Source organism: Lissotriton vulgaris, chromosome 9 (assembly GCF_964263255.1).
Source record: "Lissotriton vulgaris chromosome 9, aLisVul1.2, whole genome shotgun sequence".
In the NCBI taxonomy this organism is placed as follows: domain Eukaryota; kingdom Metazoa; phylum Chordata; class Amphibia; order Caudata; family Salamandridae; genus Lissotriton; species Lissotriton vulgaris.
In genome coordinates this window covers 289,628,311-289,648,758 of record NC_141697.1, presented here as the reverse complement: position 1 = coordinate 289,648,758, position 20,448 = coordinate 289,628,311, and positions in this window count along the sequence as shown.

Here is a 20,448-nt window from a genome sequence, read left to right as displayed (position 1 = left end):
GGTTAAGGGCACCATATAACTTGCCTTATCTGGAAAGGGGAATGTTTTGGAACTTTTGCAAGAAATGCTTTGTACGTATCGAACAACAGTTCATGGGGGCATGACCAAGTCTCTGTTCGAACTTATGAGAGGCAGGGTTCCTGGGACAAAACTGGTTCCTTCTTGGTTCAAAAATTTATTTGGTAACACTCAGGGGATGCAGTCTGCAAATGTGAGTAACTATATTTCAAAAGGGGATCTTGTGAAAGTCAAACCGGGAGGGGTTTCTAAGGGCTTAACGAAATTTAGGAGTCCTTTCCGTGTCAAGGATGAGGAGGGTTGCTTTCTACCAGAAAGATGCTTCTCTGTCTTCTCACATTGTTCAGGATTATTCCATTGGCGATTTACATGAAGACAGGGGTAGTGGTTACATGTTAACTTCTCCTCAAGAAGAATGTGCTTCATTCTCTTCTCCTTCGGACAGGATTTGTGATGGTGGTGGTGATGTCTCGGATTCTGGTTTTCCTAGTCTTCGAAGAACCTTCACTTCTTCTTCTTCTCAAGTACCTTTTTCTCTTCCCAGTCCCAAGATTCCAAGGTACCGTAAATTGCCTGTTTATTTAAATTATTACATTTGCAACTAATGTTTATTTCTCTGTTTTGTAAAGATGGGAGATGTGTTGTAAACTTATTGTATTACTATTATCTTGCCTCTCTATGATCTTCTTCCCTCTCTATGTCTTTCTTGTATTCTAGAATGGTTATGCTTTGCTTGTAAGACTCAGGTTCTGCTGTGTCAGGTGAGTACTGGTCAGCAGGCGTTGAGTCCACATACTGCTGTGCTCTGCAATAAATCTCTTATACTACAAAAACTGGTCCAGAGATTACTTACAACACTTATCTACAAAGGCAATGTGTAAAGTATGTGTGCAACACACACAGTAACACAATGAATACACCACAAAAAGACTCCCAGCAGGGTTAAACATTTAGATTATATTTTTACAAATAAAGCAAGACACAAATGACATGTATCCAACAAGTAGAGCCAGAGTTATACATTTTTAAAGAATAAACCAAAAACATTGCTTAGAAGTCAGGGCTAAAAGGTTACTTTAGGTCGAGCTAGACCAGGATAAATCTAAAGTTCAGGCCGACCAAGAAGGAATACAGTTCCAAACAGGTCCCGCTGAAGGTTTATAATCATAAACAAAAACCTGCTCTAAACCGGGATAAGCATCATGAGCATACCCAGAACCACATCTTGGTTCAACTACTTAGGTACCAGCTGATAAATGCTGTACGCACTGGGTGCTCCTAGGTTTACGCTATCAGTAGTTCCCATGGTGGTGTTTCCGTGAGGTGCCTCCACTTCCCTCACATATTTTTTGTTGGACATGATGTGCTAACATTCTGAGTGTGAGAAACGTACAATACCTATCTATGTACGGGGCAGACACACTTGAGAAATCTTTTAATTAGGGATAGGAGCACCCAGTGCGTACAGCATTTATTAGCTGGTATCTAAGTGGTTGAACCAAGATGTGGTTCTGGGTATCCTCATGATGTTTATCCGGTTTAGAGCACGTGTTTGTTTATGATTATAGAGTTTGAGTGGAGGGCGACCTGCGCTATATCCCTCTGTAGCTCCTTTTGTGAAGTACCTGCTGAAGGTTTACCTTCTCAAGCTGAGATAAGAGTCCCGTTCATGGGGGAAGAGGTTTGCCAGGACCATTGTGAGCGTCCACGGTGCGCGAAGAGCTGCAGGGCATGGTGAACAGACAGGTCGCGGGCGGCGATGCTGCTTTTCGGAGAGACAAACTTGTGCCAGCTCATGCTGATCCTTTGTATGAGCAAAGCATTTCTGGAGGGAATGGGCCCATTCTCACTCACGAAAAGCCCAAAAGCTTGATTTAACCTCATCCATGCTCCCTCGATTCCCCTCCGGTGCTGGGCCCCTATGCAAATGGGTGTGGTCATGACGGAACGGTTCCGTCATGAGCACAGCCCAACTGATGCTCATGACGGAACCGTTCCGTCATTAGCAGCGCAAGTGTTAAGGAGCCCAGAAGCTGCACATGATGAAAACAGCTTCAGAACCAGTGGCGGCTGCTGCATTGGGGCGTTGGAGCGCCATCCCACTGCTTTCTCAAATGAGAGAAGCAGAAAATAAAATGGTATTGAAAATACCATTTTATTTTCTGCTTCTCACGCTTCGAGAAAGCAGACTGCACTGGATATGTTATGTTATGTTATGTTAAAAGTACTTGTTACCACGCACGGTCACCAATTGGTTTCATGGCGCTCAAGACAAGTGGAGAGAGGGAGCAGGTGAGTAAGGGCTAATCGTGAGCTAGTTGGAACAGATAAGTTTTCAAGTTTTTACGGAAAGTGATGTAATCAGGAGTAAGCCGGATTGAAAGAGGAAAGGAATTCCAGGTAGAAGGAGCAAGGAAGGAGAAGCAGGCACCGCCATGTTTCTTCCGTTTGAACCTGGGGATGATCAAAAGATTGTGAGCAGAGGACCTGAGGTGCCGTGAGGGGACGTGACGATGAAGGCTGAGAGAAATAAAGACAGGGGCAGAAGCAGATAGAGATTTGAAAACAGTGCATCCCATTTTAAAAATACACCGGTACGCTACCGGGAGCCAGTGTAGTCTTTTCAACAGGGGCATGACATGTTGCTACTTGGGTTGTTGAAAGACCAATCTGGCTGCCTGGTTTTGTACCTGCTGGAGCCGGTGAAGGTGGTATGCGGGAGTCCCCCCGTACAGACAGTTGGCATAATCAATACGTGAGGTAACCAGGGCCATGATTACAAGGATGAGAGCCTCTGAGGATAGGAATCTTCGGATTTTACCAATTCTGCGCAGGTAATAAAAGCAGGCAGAGGTAACAGAGTTGATTTGGGGCCTCATCGATAGGTCACTGGAGATAATGACACCAAGGCTCTTCACGGAGTTGACTGGGCAGGGGGGGGCCAAGGGCTGGGGGCCAGAAGTTAGGACTTCAAGGGTTCGTGGATCCACCGATCAGAGCCAACTCAGTCTTGCTGGGGTTGAGCTTCAGCTGGCTGAAGTTCATCCACTCATAGATGGTGAGCCTGATAGATTGAAAATTAGAGCAAGAGAGAGGGGAGGGATCGATGGGGAAGATTAGTTGCAGGTCGTCTGCATAATTAAAAATAGTGACAGGAGAGTGACGGAGAGAGGCTAGAAGGGGTTGCATGTACAGGTTACACAGGAGGGGGGACAAAGCGGAACCCTGGGGGACACCACAGGAAAGTGAAATTTGGGGGGCAGAGAAGGTGGAGAGCTGAACCGATTGGGAACGGTGTTGAAGAAAGGACCCAATCCAGGACAAGGCCAGGCCCCGGATGCCCGCATTTCCGACACGGTCGATCAAAATAACATGATCGACCATGTCAAAGGCGGCCGAGAGATCTAATAACACCAAGGCCTGGGCCAGGTTCTTGTCCGCCCCCTGTCTCAGCGCATCCATCACAGCTACAACTACTGCCTCCGTAGAGTGGGCCGGTCTGAAGCCTGCCTGCTGGTCATCTAGGAAGTGAGTTTTCTCAATGAAGGCGCTCAGGCAGCGGGTGACATGAGTCTCCAACACCTTCCCCAGATAGGGGAGGAGGGAAATGGGTCGATAATTACCTAAAATAGCTGGATCAGAGCCGGGTTTTTTCAGGATGGGTACTACAACAGCTTTCTTGAAAGCATCGGGGACAGAGCCTTAAAATTAGAGGGGGGCAGCAGTCATTGGGGGAGCCGGAGCTGACTACATGTAGTATAGAGAAAAATTCATCCAAAGAGATTGGAGGAAATTCGTGTAGACAACAAGGGTTCGGGGGAGGGAGGGCACTGACCTTGGACGGGGAAGGGGGGGGGGGGGGAATATTGTTTTTGATGATGGAGATTTTATCTATGAAAAATGAGTTGAGAGAGTCACACAAGGCCTGCGAAGGTTGAGGCTGGGCCGTGACACGATCAGGAAGGGAAAGTTCAGCTATGATGGAAAAAATGTCTTTAGTTTTTGAGGCTGAGCTAATGATTTTCTGAGAGTAGTAGGAGGATTTGGCCAACATAATGAATTGTTTATATAATTTCAAAAGGTCGGTAAAAATGATCTTTAATGAGGGGTCATAATTTCGCCTCCATCGACGCTCAGCTTGTCTGAGAAGTAATTTGTCCGCTTTTAGTTGTTCAGTAAACCAACGCTGTGCGTCATGTGGGCGTTTGGATTTGATGATTTTCACAGGGGCAACTGCATCACTGGATTGAGTCAGCCATTGATCCACGGTAGTGGTTAGGGAGTTCAGATCAGAATTGTCACTAGGAAGTGTAGTAGAAAGGATCGAGTGAAAAAGGGGAATGTCAGCATGTTTCCAATTACGTGCCGAAAAATTCGACACTAGTGGAGGGCGAGTGGGCAGAGAGAGTTTTAATGAGAGAGAAATAAAAGAATGGTCAGACCAGGTGCAGGGATAGACCAGGGGAGGGGAAATGTCCAAGTTTGTTGTCCATACCTGGTCGAGAATATGGCCCCTGTTATGAGTTGGGACAAAGATGTGTTGCAGAAAATTGAGACCAAGTAATAAGTCTGTGAATTCGACTGACAGGGCGGTTTCCTGGGAGTCTAGTGGCCAGTAGTTAAAGTCGCCTATAATCAAAATCCTAGCGGAATTAATGACCAACTGAGAGATAAAGTCGCCAAAAAGGGATGAGAAAGAAGGCATGTTAACAGGGGGGCGATATACTAAAACACAGATAAAAGAATATTTAGGGGACGTAAATTTCAAAGTGAGTGTGTCAGAGTTTAGTATAGGAGTAGTTGATAGGGTAGTGAATTGTAATTTAGAACGGATAATGGCATGCCTGTTTGGGGGCGGGAAGTGCTCCCGACAGGAGCATATGCCTGGTTGGGGGCGGGTTTGTGGGCGGGTTGGGGAGGAGTGGCTTGCACCACTCTAAGTACTGTGACTGCTTGGTCGGTGCTGGGGCCGACCAAAGCAGTCTTGCGCACTTTACATTTTCTCTATATAGGCTGCATGCAGGCTACATAGGGAAAATGGCATCCCTACTGGTGCCCAGCTGGGTGCCGTCTGGGACTCCTCACCAATCACAACGCTGCCATTGCAGCATTGTGATGGGTTTACAGGTGGGGAGGGAACTGCAGCATATGAGTCAGTTCCTGTGAGAGTGGCGGGACCTCGGCCCAGGAGCAGAGGCGGCGAGGTAAGTTTTATTTTAATTCTACCCCCGCGGACTCCCACGCCACCTGCGTGCATATGGCGAGCCGTGGCTGAGTACATTTCTCTTAAGTAATAAGCATATGAACCAGAATGTGTGCACAGAACATATATGAAAATATGCGTTGTGTTACTTCTGCCAATGTCGTCTTCAATTTTGGTGCAAGAAGTGATAACGGGAAAACGTCACTTATTACGTCCAATGACCTCTGCCGGATGTAACTTTAGAGTGAAGTTGCCATTTAAAATCATTGGAGTTTCGGACATCAGGGGCACGTGAACCGCTGCTCTGAATATTATCTTATTTTCATGTATTTTCTTTGACAATAAATGAAGCTTCTGATCTTGTAAATTCAATTATCATTTAGCTAAAACCTTAAACGGGTAGCAAGGGTATCATTGGGTCTATTTAAAACAGGCGGATTGTGAATGTCCGGGGCAGAGAGAACGTGTGAGTCCCTGGGCCAGGTTTTCAAGCACCTGCAAAGGAAGGTAGTTGTATAGATTCAGAATCTTCAGTGGATAACCTTAATTTTTTGTTTATATAATTTAGCTTACGTTAAAAGTTGCGCCGCAGTGTTTAGTCTGTAGTGATCAAGTTGATCTTGTGCCCACATTTTAAATCCATTTTGTTTAGATCGGTTTTTAAAATGCTAGCCTCCTGGTTCAAGGGACTCTAAGTCACTGACCAGAAGCAGGACAGAAAACGCATGCCTGCTGCAAATACTTAAAAGATCTATGCTGTTTTATGCTGATTTTTTTTTTAAAAAAGACCTCGTTTGACCCAAGGGAACACAATAAAAAAGTTTGCCTAGGTTTTCTGAGATGCATTTACTTGTGACTTGTCAACTGCAAAGATTCATTCTTGTGAACAATAACTATGACTGCAGGTACCAAAATGTGCCACATTTTGTGTATCACAAATATGGATGTTGCTATGACTGTATTTTGCCACAGGCACACATTTATCTTTTTTTTAACGAATCATAGGAAAATTAGCTGTGGTGTGCACTCGCAGTGATCTTTCTGTGTGAAACCGCCCGGAGTTTTGCTCTCGAAAGCTTCTAAACGGGCCTGTTTTGGATGCGACTTCAGAAAGTTTTTCTTCCGAATGCTTTCATTATTATTTCTTACGTGAACGACCTCACGCAGCAACAATAACTTGTTGCTATAAATTGATTCAACGATTACCAGTGGAGGGTGCCCACCAACTTTTTTAGTCCACCAACTCCTCAGATGTTTTGTTTTAGATTGCCAGGCTATCTGACACAAACATATCTAATATCGGAGAATGCAAGATTCTACTTCTTTGCAGCAAGTAGTTTAGTGTTCTTCTCTCAACTCGCACCTGATCCTTGTACCAGCACTCATGGTTTCACACGACCCCACTACCACAGTCGCCCTTTGCATTCTGCACTACAGTTATATTTCCATAAAGCCGAAAGTTAAGCAAATAAACAGATGCTGTAAGGCATAGGCCTACATTATAAATGTGAAAGATCACAAAATTAATAGTCATGTCACCGATTGAGCCTCTCATTATCCACAAAATGCACACACGAAACATTTACGTGTGTCACCCCAGTGCTACTAACCCACCTCCAGCCTACCTTTTCCACGCACACAGCACTAACTCACCTATCCCATTTGCCCACCCCATCCTGCCTGTCTTATTTTCCCGCTACAGCTCACAGTCGCATTCATCTAATTCTTGCAACAGCATGTCAGTTTTCACTCCCACCTAAATCTGGTCTATCCAGCTGTACATCCATCTGCTATCCATTCATCTCTGTAGCCTGCCCATTGCCACAAGCCCAACACTTTCACTTACAGTCCACCTATTCTGTCCATCCAACCAAGAAGCAGCAGCACACCAATTGGCTTTCTCAAATGTACATCACTGCTGGTTTAGGGGCTTTTTTTAAACATATTATTAATATTGGAACTTCCTTTGAGGATCAGTATCATGTTCAATTTCCCATGTGAGTGGAATATGCATTAGATTTAATTCTGTGACACTGTATGTTCTTTAGTCAAAGGCTCCCCAGAGAAAATGTACCCCCTCTCCAACAATATATTTCCTCTGCTTTCACAGCAGCCATCACGTCTCTTCTGTCCCAGAAAACCTTTAGTCTAAAGCAAAAATTGGAATTTGGAAAGTCATCGTAATGGTGGTGTTCATGCAATTTCCAACCCAACAGGTAGTGACTGCCATTTATTATGAGCTCCCCACATATCAGTCGAACCCAAGCATGCTCAGGAAATTTGGTTTGATTATATGGGGATGGAGTGAGGGTTGTATTGCTGGTTTTATTGGAAGTGTTTGATATTTTGTATACATTGATATTGATGGTGTTCACCTGTCTCAAATGCAGCAATCGAATGGCTATATAGGATTTGTACATTACATAGGACAGTAAATAGCTGCAATTTTTCTGTCTGTACTGATCCCTTAAGATTATGTATGTAACCCTTGTCTACCTTTGCTTTACTTATTTGATGGATTGGTGTGTCCTCATGATTACAAATTTGTTTGAAAATGCACCATTTGTCCACTCTTTTTTCAAAATTGTTTTGGCTCGCTCGCTATGTCCGCTCGCCGCAGTGCAGCACCACAATTATTGTACGCCTCACCCTTTTCAAATGTCACCAGCCACCACTGTACAGAACCCACTTCTGAGGCCCAGAGCTCGAGGGGGTCACCTCAGGCAAGGATAAACTCACAGAAGGCAGAGTCCAGCGCACCTTCAGATTTATTTATTTATTTTGTGTCCCTGAGACTTCAGAAAACAGGAGGCAAGTCAGAAAGCCTTTGGAGATCTCTTAGAGGGAGGCAGAGTCCTTTCTCCTTCCAGCAGAGTCAGGGAGCAGTAGACAGCTGCACAAGAAGCAGAAAAGCAGTCCTTCCAGAAAATCAGTCCAGTTGAGTCCTTTAAACAGTACAGGAGTCTTTATGACAGAAGGTCAGTTAAAGATCCAGAAGTGTCTGATTTTTAGGGGCCAGAGACCCAGTACCTATACCCAAAAATGCCTTTGATGTTGGGGATGACTTCAAAAGAACTCTCTAAAGGGCATAATGACCCCTTTCAGCCCTGATGTGTCTGCCACGCTAACCTGGGGGGGGGGGGGGGGTGGGGGGGGGAGTTAATCAGTGCTTTGTGTGAGGGCATGATTAAGTGGCAGGAGCATAACATTTCCATCTCTCAGAACTACGCCAGAGAGACTGTCATATGTCGGAAGAGCTTCAATGATGCAATCACTGAAACGCCGATAACACCCATATACCCTTTTTAAAGTTAGTACAGTGTACAATGTAGATATAACGAACATTAGCAGGTACAGGTATAGATACAGATACTGTTCGACACAGAGTCATTGACTTTTGCTGTTTGACTTAAAATGCATGCCCATACTCTTGGCTGTATCCTGCTGTCCTTACATCACCATGTACTTATGGGACACTTGTCAAATGGGTAACATTTGCATCACAAGCTGGGTGACCATGATTCATAAAGATTGCTGGCTAATATTGTCTGCTGGTCTGTGGTACATTAGAGATGTTTAATGCAAGGAATCTTATTTGTAGATCAATCCATTAGTTACTTAGCTCGATTTGTAATATGCTCTGTTCTATGATAATTACATGGTTAATGTGTTCAATGTGCTAGCATCTACCACAACGTTGTTCTCATAAAAAGCAATGTGGATCTTTGTAAACAATGGTACTATTATAGTTGCACGTACAGATGCTAATAGGCACAGACCCGTAGTGTTTTTCCGTTTACTTCAACATGCATGCTCACACTTTAGTTTCATGAGTTGGCTGACCAACATTCACAATGTTTATTAGCTAAGACAATTGATTGAACAGTGGTTTACTGAACTGGGGTGGGTTAAAATTGTCTAATTCAATGGTTAATAATGTATGGGTCAAATACATTTTATAATGTGTACAGGTCCAATTGGTGAAACCATTCTCCCTCAAGAGGTCTCAATCCTCACCTTGGTATGTGTCTACACTGTTGGTTAAAGAGATATGCTGTTTGATTCGCAACATGTTCTGTTCTATGTCATATGCATGATTAATATGATCATGGCACTAGCACCAACCACAACATTGTCCTCATTAGCCCCCACTGTAAGTTTGTGGCTTGGCAGATGACCTCTACATCATTTCCCACAGGGCATCCCATCCGTAGATATGACACACTAAAATCCCCCTATATATCCAATCTTTTGGGCCTCCTATTCACCTAAGATGAGTCATAGACAGGTCGGGTAACACAAGTAATCTCTCCACTCTCAATACATATGTATAAATCCATCCCGCATGAATCCTCCCACAGCTGGCCCTTCTCACCAGACAAAGCCCCTACGGCCGTCCTCCACTACAACTTTCCCTATGCACTTAGGGCCAGTGGTACTAAGAAACTGTTTTACAATTCCCTAATTGAGAATCCTTGGGATTCGCAATTAGGAAATTGTTAAATGGCATGTACAAAAGTGTGTTGAACACTTTCTGTGATACCCTGTGGGTCACAAATGACCTACCCCATGAATAATAATGAGGTAGGTCACAATTTACGACCCATTAGGAATCACTAAAATCACTGGCATGGTGGCCTACTGAGGTCAACAGACCACCATGTCTGTGATTGCTTTTAAATAAAGAATTCTTTTTTTTGTAAAGCAGCCCGTTTTCCTTAAAGGAAAAAGGGATGCGTTACAAAAAGAAAAATGAAAAGCTTTCCGTTCAATTTTTAAGAGCAGGCAGGGGTCCGTGGGAGCACTGCCTGCTCTTTAAAAAAAGTTTTTGCATACATTCACAAAGGGGAATCAGTCCCTTGTGGACCCCTTACCGTTTGCAAATGGGTTACTACCAACTTGAAGTTGGTGGTAACTGCGAAAGTTTTGCAACCGCATTAACGGTCTCAAAACCTTCCTACATACCAGTGTGACTCGCTATTAGGAAGGGACACCCTTAACATGCTCCTTCCTAATAGCAATTCGCAAACCCTATTTTGCGAGTCGGTAATAGGATACCCACTTGCAAAATAGGGTTGATACATGCCAAAAAGCATTTTACCTGTCGCAATCCGCCCGATGGGCAGTTTGAGACCGTTAAAATGCTTCATACATCTGACCCCATAATCCTAGATTACTTTAAATATCTGTTGGGCGATATAGTACTCCTCCAATAGACAAAGATGAGTTTTAAAGAAGCCCTACCAATGAGAAGGAGCTAGGTGACATTTGTGACCTGTTGAGAAGCCTGCAAGAGAATAAATGGGGTACTCAACCTAAATCTAAAAATTATGGGTCAATGGTAATTGCCTCGGAACATGATACTAGCGGTAGATGGCTACTCATCAGACTAGACAATGTAGAACATGACCTTCATGCAATGTCATCTAGGCAAGCTAGTATTCAGGTGCACTCTCTAAAGGAAATTAGCATACATTCCACAAGACTTGAAAATTATACTAGGAGGGGACTTTAATCTCCCAATGTTTCTCATTTTGGACTGCCACTCAGCCTTCGAATTCAGAACCACTAAAGCACAGAAGCAGATGCTCAACCTATGCACCTAACACTGGCTACTAGATGTTTGGAGAATACATAATCCAACGATCAATGATTACACATTCTTCTCCCCTCCACGCTCAAATTTCTCCTGCATTGACTATCTCCTAGTAGATGCCTCACTTCTCTGTGCCACATGCAAGGCCTTAATTAGGCTTTCCAGTTTTCAGTTTCTATTTTTGGTAAATTCTGGTGGTGTTTTTTCAGTGTTTTCAAGAGTTTTCAGTACCTTAAAAAACAGTGGTTATCAGTGATGACACATTTTTGCATCATTAAAAACAACAGAAACAGCGGTTTTCTGGTGTTTATGGAATTTTTTGCTTTTATTATTGCTTGCTTTCTGCACTGATAGTGCATGGTATATAGACAGTGTTTATGAGGACCAAATACATTTTTTCAAATCAAACTTATCGCAGTACACCATAGAATACTTCTTCAGAGAGTCTTTGGTCTTGCACGCTCTCTCTTTCCTTCCCATGTAACTTTTATCTGTGAAAAGGCCCTTTCAACATTAACACTTGAGACAGGCAATATAAAAATAGCCAGTACACAATTTGCTAACTCTGGCTACAGACATAGCTTTCCATGCTAATATTGGTGCACCTTAAGATTGTGATTCTCTGTGATTCTGCAACATGTGCTTTGACCTGGGCGCATATGCCCTCAGAGTTATTAAAGCGGTCAAAAATGAAGCAGCATTTATGAAATTCTGGAGAAAATTTCCCTTTACGGAAGGGATCTATAACTTGTACAGAGTAACACAGTGTAGTTTCATTGACTTCAAATGCCATGGTTAGTGAAGGGATATTTCTCATTCATTGTGAAATAAAAGTTCCTGAATTGCTCCTCAACAGTTCTTTGCTTACCAAGTGCCAAGCATTCAAACATGGAATATGTTGCAGTGCCAAAGTCACTAAAAGTGTTGCCAAACCTACTCTAAAGGAGATGTTTCACATCTACACCAATTATGCTGAACACTTGGTAGACAAGGGTGTTTTTATACTCTAGTTCTTTTTATTATGTCTACTACAGCAGTCATGCTTTCCTGTAAAAATCTAAGAGTGCAGTAGAATGCACTTTTTTCAAATCACAATCCATATGTGACCAAATATCCTCACATTTCTTGCCTCTAGCATCATAACTCAGCAAAAGTTCTGCAAACAGGTGCCAGAGGGATAATATAGCATTCATGGCCTCTAGGACTGAGAACCACCAGCTAAGTGGCACAGTTGGGATGACTCTTTCTTTGATGCACACAAAGCACAAAATGAGAAATATTTGCCTTTTAATTTCCACGCATAACAAAATAGTGCACCAGAATGGACTAATAAGTCAATAGAATTTTTCATTAATTCTGAAGATTGTAAAAATGCTTTCAGCATACCATCTAACAAGTGGCAAGGATCTCTTATGGGGAAACACTTCAACTCACGTATCGATTTGGACAGGTCATCACAACAACTTTTTCATATACGTAGCTGAATCACTGCAAATACAAACAATATCACTCCAATCTTTGTTGAACTTGGTAAGAAAATTTTGCAGCAGCATTCCAAGTGCCACTGTGTTCCATGTTTTCCAAAAGCCTGGTGTCATGTTTTCCCCAGTATCCCAGATGCTTTGTGGCTGCACTCTTTTCACATATACCTGTCACTATACCTCACATTGATGGTTTAAATCCTGGGGTGTTTGGCAAATCACCTACTATCAATACCGACTCACTAGAAACGGTGGCTAATGTATCAAGGGTTTTACTCATTCTCTGTGGGTAAATGTGATAGTACATATTGGGAAAGATTCTTATGAAAACAAAATTTTTCCTATCTGTGAAAGACTCAAACATAGCCAAAAATCAAATTTGATTTTGATATCTCCTGATTCTCTACAGTTTATGAAATAATTAAACAACACCTAAACCATGCTTCAAACCCCTGTATCTTTAGACCAAAGACCACAAAACTGAAAATAAGAAAAAAACAATATCTTAGTGACATCCCTAAACAACAAAACTCAAGCAGAATAATGTTAGGCCAGTCTTTCTTACTGCTACCCTATATAACAAAGTTACATCGTATTGGCCCCTTCAGGAAGAAATAAAAATGACTCTTTCACTCTCCTTTTCCTTTCTTTGAATGACATTTAGTTTGTGTTTGTGCACTGGGTTTTTTCAGTGTTTATATGTTTACACCGGTGAAGGCTATTTCCCTTACGGTGGGTTTTTATCAGTTATTGTAGGTTTAAACCTAAAACCAGACAGCCTAGCCATAATCCATCCCACCCAGTTTTCAGATCATGCAGAAATCTCAATGTCCATTGTTAATCTACTCAATAAAGAAAAAAACAAATCCGGCGTCTTAATACTGAAATTTCTGACAAGGAAGCAGACATAATGGACCTAAAAAATAAAATCTAACAACTCTTCAGAGAAAATGAACATTCCATCACCTCTTCAGTGATTCTTTGGGATGTGTTCAAGTGTGTCATAAGAGGACAAATCATTAGATTGTGAAAAGAAAGAAACTTTACAAGACCTGGGTATCCAGATCAAAAACAAAGAAACAGATTTCAGGCATTCCAAAAACAAGATTTTCCTAAATGAAATCAAACAACTAAAATACAACTATAACTCCATTGTCAGCAAACAAACATATTTATTGGTTTATGCTCATGACGGGATTCAAATTCATTGTGGTTTTATTTCGAATTCATATAATGCTTCTTAGACAACACAAACCATGGAAAAGTTTTACCCTACTATATTCGAGAGGATTTATCTCTGAGCATCCTTTATTGTTAAAGATGCATTGTGCTGCTGTGACATGGCCAATCTCCAGGGCATAGTGCTGACTGGGGCTCAATTGTGACAATATTATGCTCTGTATATCTAGAACGGGGACAATGCCCACTTCGGCTGAATGGCGATGTATTCTGATTTTGATTATAACTATCCACAAGCAAATCATGTGTTTACTCGCTTGTGGGGAGTTTGCATGTCAGTGGGTGTATAACAGCAGCATTGCCAACCAACAGCTCATTATCAGGCTCTGGTATTTTGAGCCTGATTTAATATAATCCTTATCGCTGCCACCGGTGCGCTACATTTCTATGGCCCAAATGGGAAATATTAGACATGCTTTATAATTGTTTACAACCTGAACAACAATATCGAATGAATTGGAAAAGGTGAGGATTTGCCCTTATGATTGCTATGTCTTTTTTGGAAACATGTATTGAATGTATCAGGCATGTAAAATTGTTAAGATTATGATTAATCTGAATATTCTTTATCCAACAACCCATTGATGTATATATTTACTCAATTAGATTTATATAGTCGCCATGAGTTGGTGTCACATTGTAAGCATGTTAGAACTTCTTCTATGTGGTCTATTTCTATATTGGTGTCACTATTTATTATGCACGAAGTTACGAGCACACTACCCGTGAGCAAGGCATGTCACGCCGAAACATGTAGTGTAAAACATTTTCATGGTTTATTCTGTCTAAGAAGCATTTCATAAATTTGAAATAAATCCACGATGAATTTAAAACCAGTCAAAACGGCATGTCATTTTCTTTGACTCGGCTGTTGAGATATAGAGATAGATAGATCCAGACCTGTGGAGTGCCTTGGTATTTCTGGTGCAAGTGGAGTGAAAGAGAGAAAAGAAAAGCTACACTTTTCTTGGACAGTTTTGAAACCAAGTATTTTGCTTTTACTGGGCTGCAAATACGGGACATTTTTGCACTTGATAACTGCATTCTAAGATTGAAATAACAGTAAACTACAGTAAAGGAGGCTATTGCAGTAAAAAAATATACGCTAACTGTGTGTGCAACTTACCAACAACAGAGGTGCATCTTTGAACTGGTAGTGCTATGACTAACAGTCTCATGACTTTTGATCAGGGCACGAGTCGGGGTACCACGCGGGTGGACGGCATCCCCCCACTTATTTTCCAGGGTTTTCCAGGGTGGACGCCGTCCACCCTGCTCAATCAAAACGCCGTCCCGCTCCAGACTTTCCTTCGTCCCCGGCCTCGCCTGCTGCCTGCCCGCCTCAGCCGGATATGTATGAAAACAGACTCTCCCAATATTGCACCTCACTGCCAGCTTTATTAGCCCATCATCCCCTAATGCTGTGGTTCCCAAAGTGTGCGCCGCGGCACCCCGGTGCACCGTAATGAGAAGCCAGGGGCGCCACGGCGCCGAGCAGGATGTGGGGGAGCTTGAAAGAAATGCCACCTTCTGCTGCATCGCACATGCTTCAAAACATTGGCACAGAGCGCCCTCTCTCCACCTGCCCGCCCCCATTCCTGCAATCACAGGCTGCTAGAAGCGCAAGAGCAGCCCCACCCCGCCCATTGTCACGTTGTATGGGGCTGATTGCCACATACAGAATGTCAATGGGCCAGTTTGGGGTGTTACAGCATGTGGTGAGCCGCTTCCTGCGGGTAGCGCCACCGGCAACATTAACAGCTGGTCAAGGGCATTCCCAAAAATCTCACCAGAAGTATGCTGCTTGCCACAGGGTCAGGAGTCTCGCTCTCTCTTCTTTTGGCATATGTTGAAAGCTAACACGATGTGCAACATTTGAAAATGAACGGAGGGTGTAATGTGTTTCAAATAAAAGTTCGATTATTTTAAGACTGTTTTTTCACACAGTATTGTCTAAAATAAAAAAAAATCTGAGCAGCGAAGGCTCTTGCAGGGCTGTTAATCGGTGAGTCGAGTTCCCAAGAGGTATGTTAGTCCCTTCTCTCCAGCCTGCTTGCTCAAATAAGAGGCGAACACCCCGCAACTGGCTGTGCATAAAAGGCAAGAACCACCCGCTTAATTACTGGAAAGGTGAGGAAGCATGCACCACTCCACTGTAACTTTTGGGATTCATAGCCCTTGCACAAGAATCCACAGACACCCCGGAACTGTTTCTTTTGTGACTGCTTTTTTAAACATGTTTGTGCACTTCGGTATATTCAACACAATATTCACCATAATATGATGCAATCGTTTTTCAGTGAACGAGTGTAAAAGTGTTGCTGTATCAGACTTCCATCTTCACTAGATCGATAACATTATGATAATTAATTTGTCTAACAATACATATCAGGTATGACACCTGACAAATGTACATTTCTTATTGTCTTACAGGCTGGATGGGTGAAAGGGTAAATGGTTGGATGGATGAGTGAATGGATGGGTGGGTGGAAGAGTGGATGGATGAGTGAAAGGATGCTTGGGTGAAATGGTACACGGTTGGATGGATGAGTGAGTGAATGGATGGATGAAGGGATGGATGACTGAAAGGATGGATGGAAAGATAGACGATGGATAGGTTTTCAAATAGTTGAAAAGGTTTGGATATGGATGGGCACACAGATGGAAGGACAGAATGAATGGTGAAAGACTGCATGATGGATAAAAGAATTAATAGATGACCATGTACATTTGGAATGGTGGATATCAGGGGTTTGATGGAAGGATGAATGGTTAGATCATTGGACAAGAGAGCTCTTCTGGGGATGGTTGTGATCAGTGGCGTCACAAGGGGGGTGCGGGAGGTGCGGGCCGCACCGGGTGTCACCAGCAGAGGGCTGACACCAAAATGAACTCCTCGCTATTTATTTACTGTTCATGTAACACCGTCCGTATTGTCCCATGCTGTTTATAGTGCAGGGAAATGGACGGATGCCAGAATCTTCCTTTTCCCAGTTCGGCGAGTGCAGCGGCTTTGTCGGGAGGAGCTTGAGTATAAAATGAGCTCTAGAGTGAGTATTAAAAAAAGGCTCCGAGGACCGATACTCAGCACATTGAAGCGGGGTAGGAGCGGGGTAGGCGCAAATTTGCGTGCACAAATTCAAAGCGCATTTCATGAGTTTATTTCAGTCACTTTGAGAAGAGCCAAAAACTGTGGGAGAAACCATGGGGGAGGGGAGAAGGCGACGAGGAAAGGGTTAAAAGAGCAGCAGGCAGGGGAGGGAGGTGGAGGGGGTGGATGGTGCAAGCAGAGAAGGAGATGATGCAGGCTGAGAGGGAGACGGTGCAGCCAAAGGGAGAGATGGTGCAGGCAGAGGGAGAGATGGTGCAGGCAGAGGGAGAGATGGTGCAGGCGGAGGGAGAGATGGTGCAGGCGGAGGGAGAGATGGTGCGGACAGTGGGAGAGATGGGAGCCATCCAATTCAACAGATCTCCCTGCCTTGCATTTGTCCTGCTCACACCTGTCATGATGTCACTTCCTGTCGTGATGTCACTTCCTGTCATGATGTCACTTCCTGTCGTGATGTCACTTCCTGTGACCACGCCTAACTTGGAGAGTCCCCCCACTTCTTTTTTTAGGACTTGTGCCCTGCTTTTGATTTTTGGAGCACTAGCAATCATGTCGTAATATCACCCACCTGTGATCAAGGCTTTAAAAGCTGAAACACGTAGGGTTTGATTTGCAGAGTTGAATAAAATATCTGGAGCAGTTTCTAAACAGCCTCAGCAAACTTTCTTTTTTGCATGTTTATGATGGAGTTCTCCATCTCAATTGCTGCCAAGCTGCCCTGCAGGGTTGGAGGCCCCATTATGGAGCTATTTGGTTTTCCGTGATGCAGACTTTTGGGGGCATCACCCGCTCTCCCAACACCAGACCTGTGGAGTGCCTTGGTATTTCTGGTGCGAGTGGAGTGAAAGGGAGAAAAGAAAAGCTACACTTTTCTTGGACAGTTTTGAAACCAGGCATTTCGCTTTTACTGAGCTGAAAATACGGGACATTTTTGCTTTTAATAACTGCATTCCAAGATTGAAGTAACAGTGCACTACAGAAAAGGAGGCTATTACTGTCAACAAATATACACTATGTGTGTGTGCAACTTACCAACAACAGAGGTGCATCTTGGAACTGGTAGTGCTACGACTAACAGTCACATTTTTTTATTTTTGGAGCACTTGCAATCACGTTATAATGTCACCCACCAGTGATCAAGGCTTATAAAAGCTGAAACGCGTAGTGTTTGATTTGCAGAGTTGAATACAATATCTGGAACAGTTTCTAGACCGGGCTCTGCAAACTTTCTTTGTTGCATATACATGACAAAGGCTTTTCGCTCAAACGCGTTGTTTGTTTGCACAATAAACCATTGTGCATACAGAAAAGCTCCATCCTTAGGTGACATTTTAACACATAGTTACTTTGAAAAACCAAATCCAAAAAATATTGCTGGGAATTGGTTGAGAACAAGTGGTTTTTACAAGTGCAATAAATGTAAGGCCTATAGGTATGGTGGCAATCATCATGACGTGGTGACCCGCACAGGAGAGAAAAGAAAAATCCGAGAAAGAATCTCTTGTGAAACAACACATGTGGTCTACGTCCTTGAATGCCAGTGCGGAAAGAAATACATTCGCACTGGCAACTTGTAATTTTGTAATTTTGCAGTAACAGCAATTTAAAGGAGGTACATTAAGACATTTTTTCTTAGTGAAGAAACATACATTTATAGATGTCATACAATGATGAAAACATACATTTATAGAGATCAAACAATGACAAAAATTCGCAATTGATCCATTCACAGACCCTATCATGGGGACCATACAGTTTCAATAACACTATGCCCTGTGGCCCGTTTAATTGAGGTGAGAAGAGGTGACACCTTAAATGAATTTGACCGGATGAGAAACCAAAATAAAGTATACTAATAGCAGGTCGATCAAAGCTAACTAAAGAAAATAAACTTATAAGTTAGAACAATAGCTTAATTGTCCTTCCCTGCCTATTTATATTAACTGATAACCAACCAGACCTAAATAAAGCAAAAAGAGATTAAAGAATTAAGACTGACCAGTTAGAACACAAGATATTGACCTGAGAGGTAAATACCATATTGTAACTTAAAGCGATCCTAATTGGAGGAACTGAACATGATTATACAGAGCGAACAGATATTTAAATTTAAAATGTATGAAGGTAACAATCAGTTGTGCAATGCTTCATTAGTGAGAAAAACTATACATACAAGGGTCAAGAATCGCAGGATAAGAATACAAGACAATAAGAACCATCGAAAGAATTAGATGTAGTCTAATTAAAGGAACAGTAATGTTAGAGGTTAACACCATACCTCAGCTTTAGGAGATGTCTCTGGGAACTGGTACAAAGGTTGTATCTCCATAGGGAGGCGTATATAATAGAGCATGTATGGTGCAGTAATCATTTTTTTATGTTTTTCAATGCTTGTACACGCAATAACTCTCTGCTTGTGATTGATGGGAATCCTGTTACGTATGTATCTATTTATCTTGATTTATCTTGTTATGATTACCCTTCTCTACATCTAGTTTGATGTCAAACAGGAGTTTAATCACAAAGATATACAAATCTTGTTTAGTATGTATTTATGTATCGATTTATTTGGATGGATGAAAAATATTAATATGTGACTTTATGTTTAACAGCCCTGATGAAGAGCAACTGTGCGTGAAACAAGTGTTGGCTGTATTGCTGTATTAAATGACTAATCACAAGAAAGAATAAAAGAAATCTACAAAGCAATAAAGCAAGAACGTAATTGTGCATCAGTTTCTCAGAACAATGATGTTTTTATACACCCACACATATATATATATATATATATATATATATATATATATATATATATATATATATATATATATATATATATATATATATATATATATATATATATATATATATATATATATATATATATATATAGATTGATAGATATATGTAGATATATTTATACATATTGGCTGGAAAAAAACAAAGGTTACAGGTACATTATAGTTAGGTTCTGATTTCACTCATTTAAAACCATTGAAATTCAGCAGTAGTAGTTACCTGAGCTAACTGTAACTTTCACCCGCATTGCACTGCTTATGACCTCCCATATTACATCACTCACAACATGGTCAGTGACATCACTGATGACATCACTGATGCCATCTCAAATGACATCACTGATGATGTCATCCAGTTACTGTGTGGGTGATACAATTTCTAATATGTCATCTGACTGGCTGTGAGACTGGCTGAATCTGTGTGTGGCATGTCTGAGTGGCTGTATGGGTGTGCGAGTGGCTGCATGGACGAATAAGTGGGTGTGTGAGTAGTTGTATGGGTGAGTGAGTGGCTGTGTGAGTGGCTGAATTGGTGAATGAGTGGACATGTGAGTGGTAGTATGGGTGGATGAGTGACTGTAAGTGGCTGTATGCGTGGATGAGTGGGTGTGGGAGTGGCTGTATGGGAGACTAAGTGACTGTGTGAGTTGCTCTATTGGTGGGTGAGTAGGTGTGTGGCTGAGTGGCTCTATGAATTACTGAGTGGCTCTGTGAATGACTCTGTTGGTGAGTGACTAGGATTGTAAGTGGGTATATGCGTGAGTACATGACTGTTTGAGTTGGTGTATGGGTAAGTGAGTAGGTGTGTAAGTGGCTGTGTTGCACAGTAAGTGTTTGTGTGAGCGTCTGTATTGGTGAGTGAGGGTGTGTGTGAGTTTTTGAATGGATGTGTCAATGGGTTTGTGAATGATTGCGTGGGTGAGTGAATGGGGGCATGATTGGCTGTATGGGTGAGTGAGTAGTTCTGTTTCTAGCTGTATGGTTGAATGAGTGGCTGTGTAACT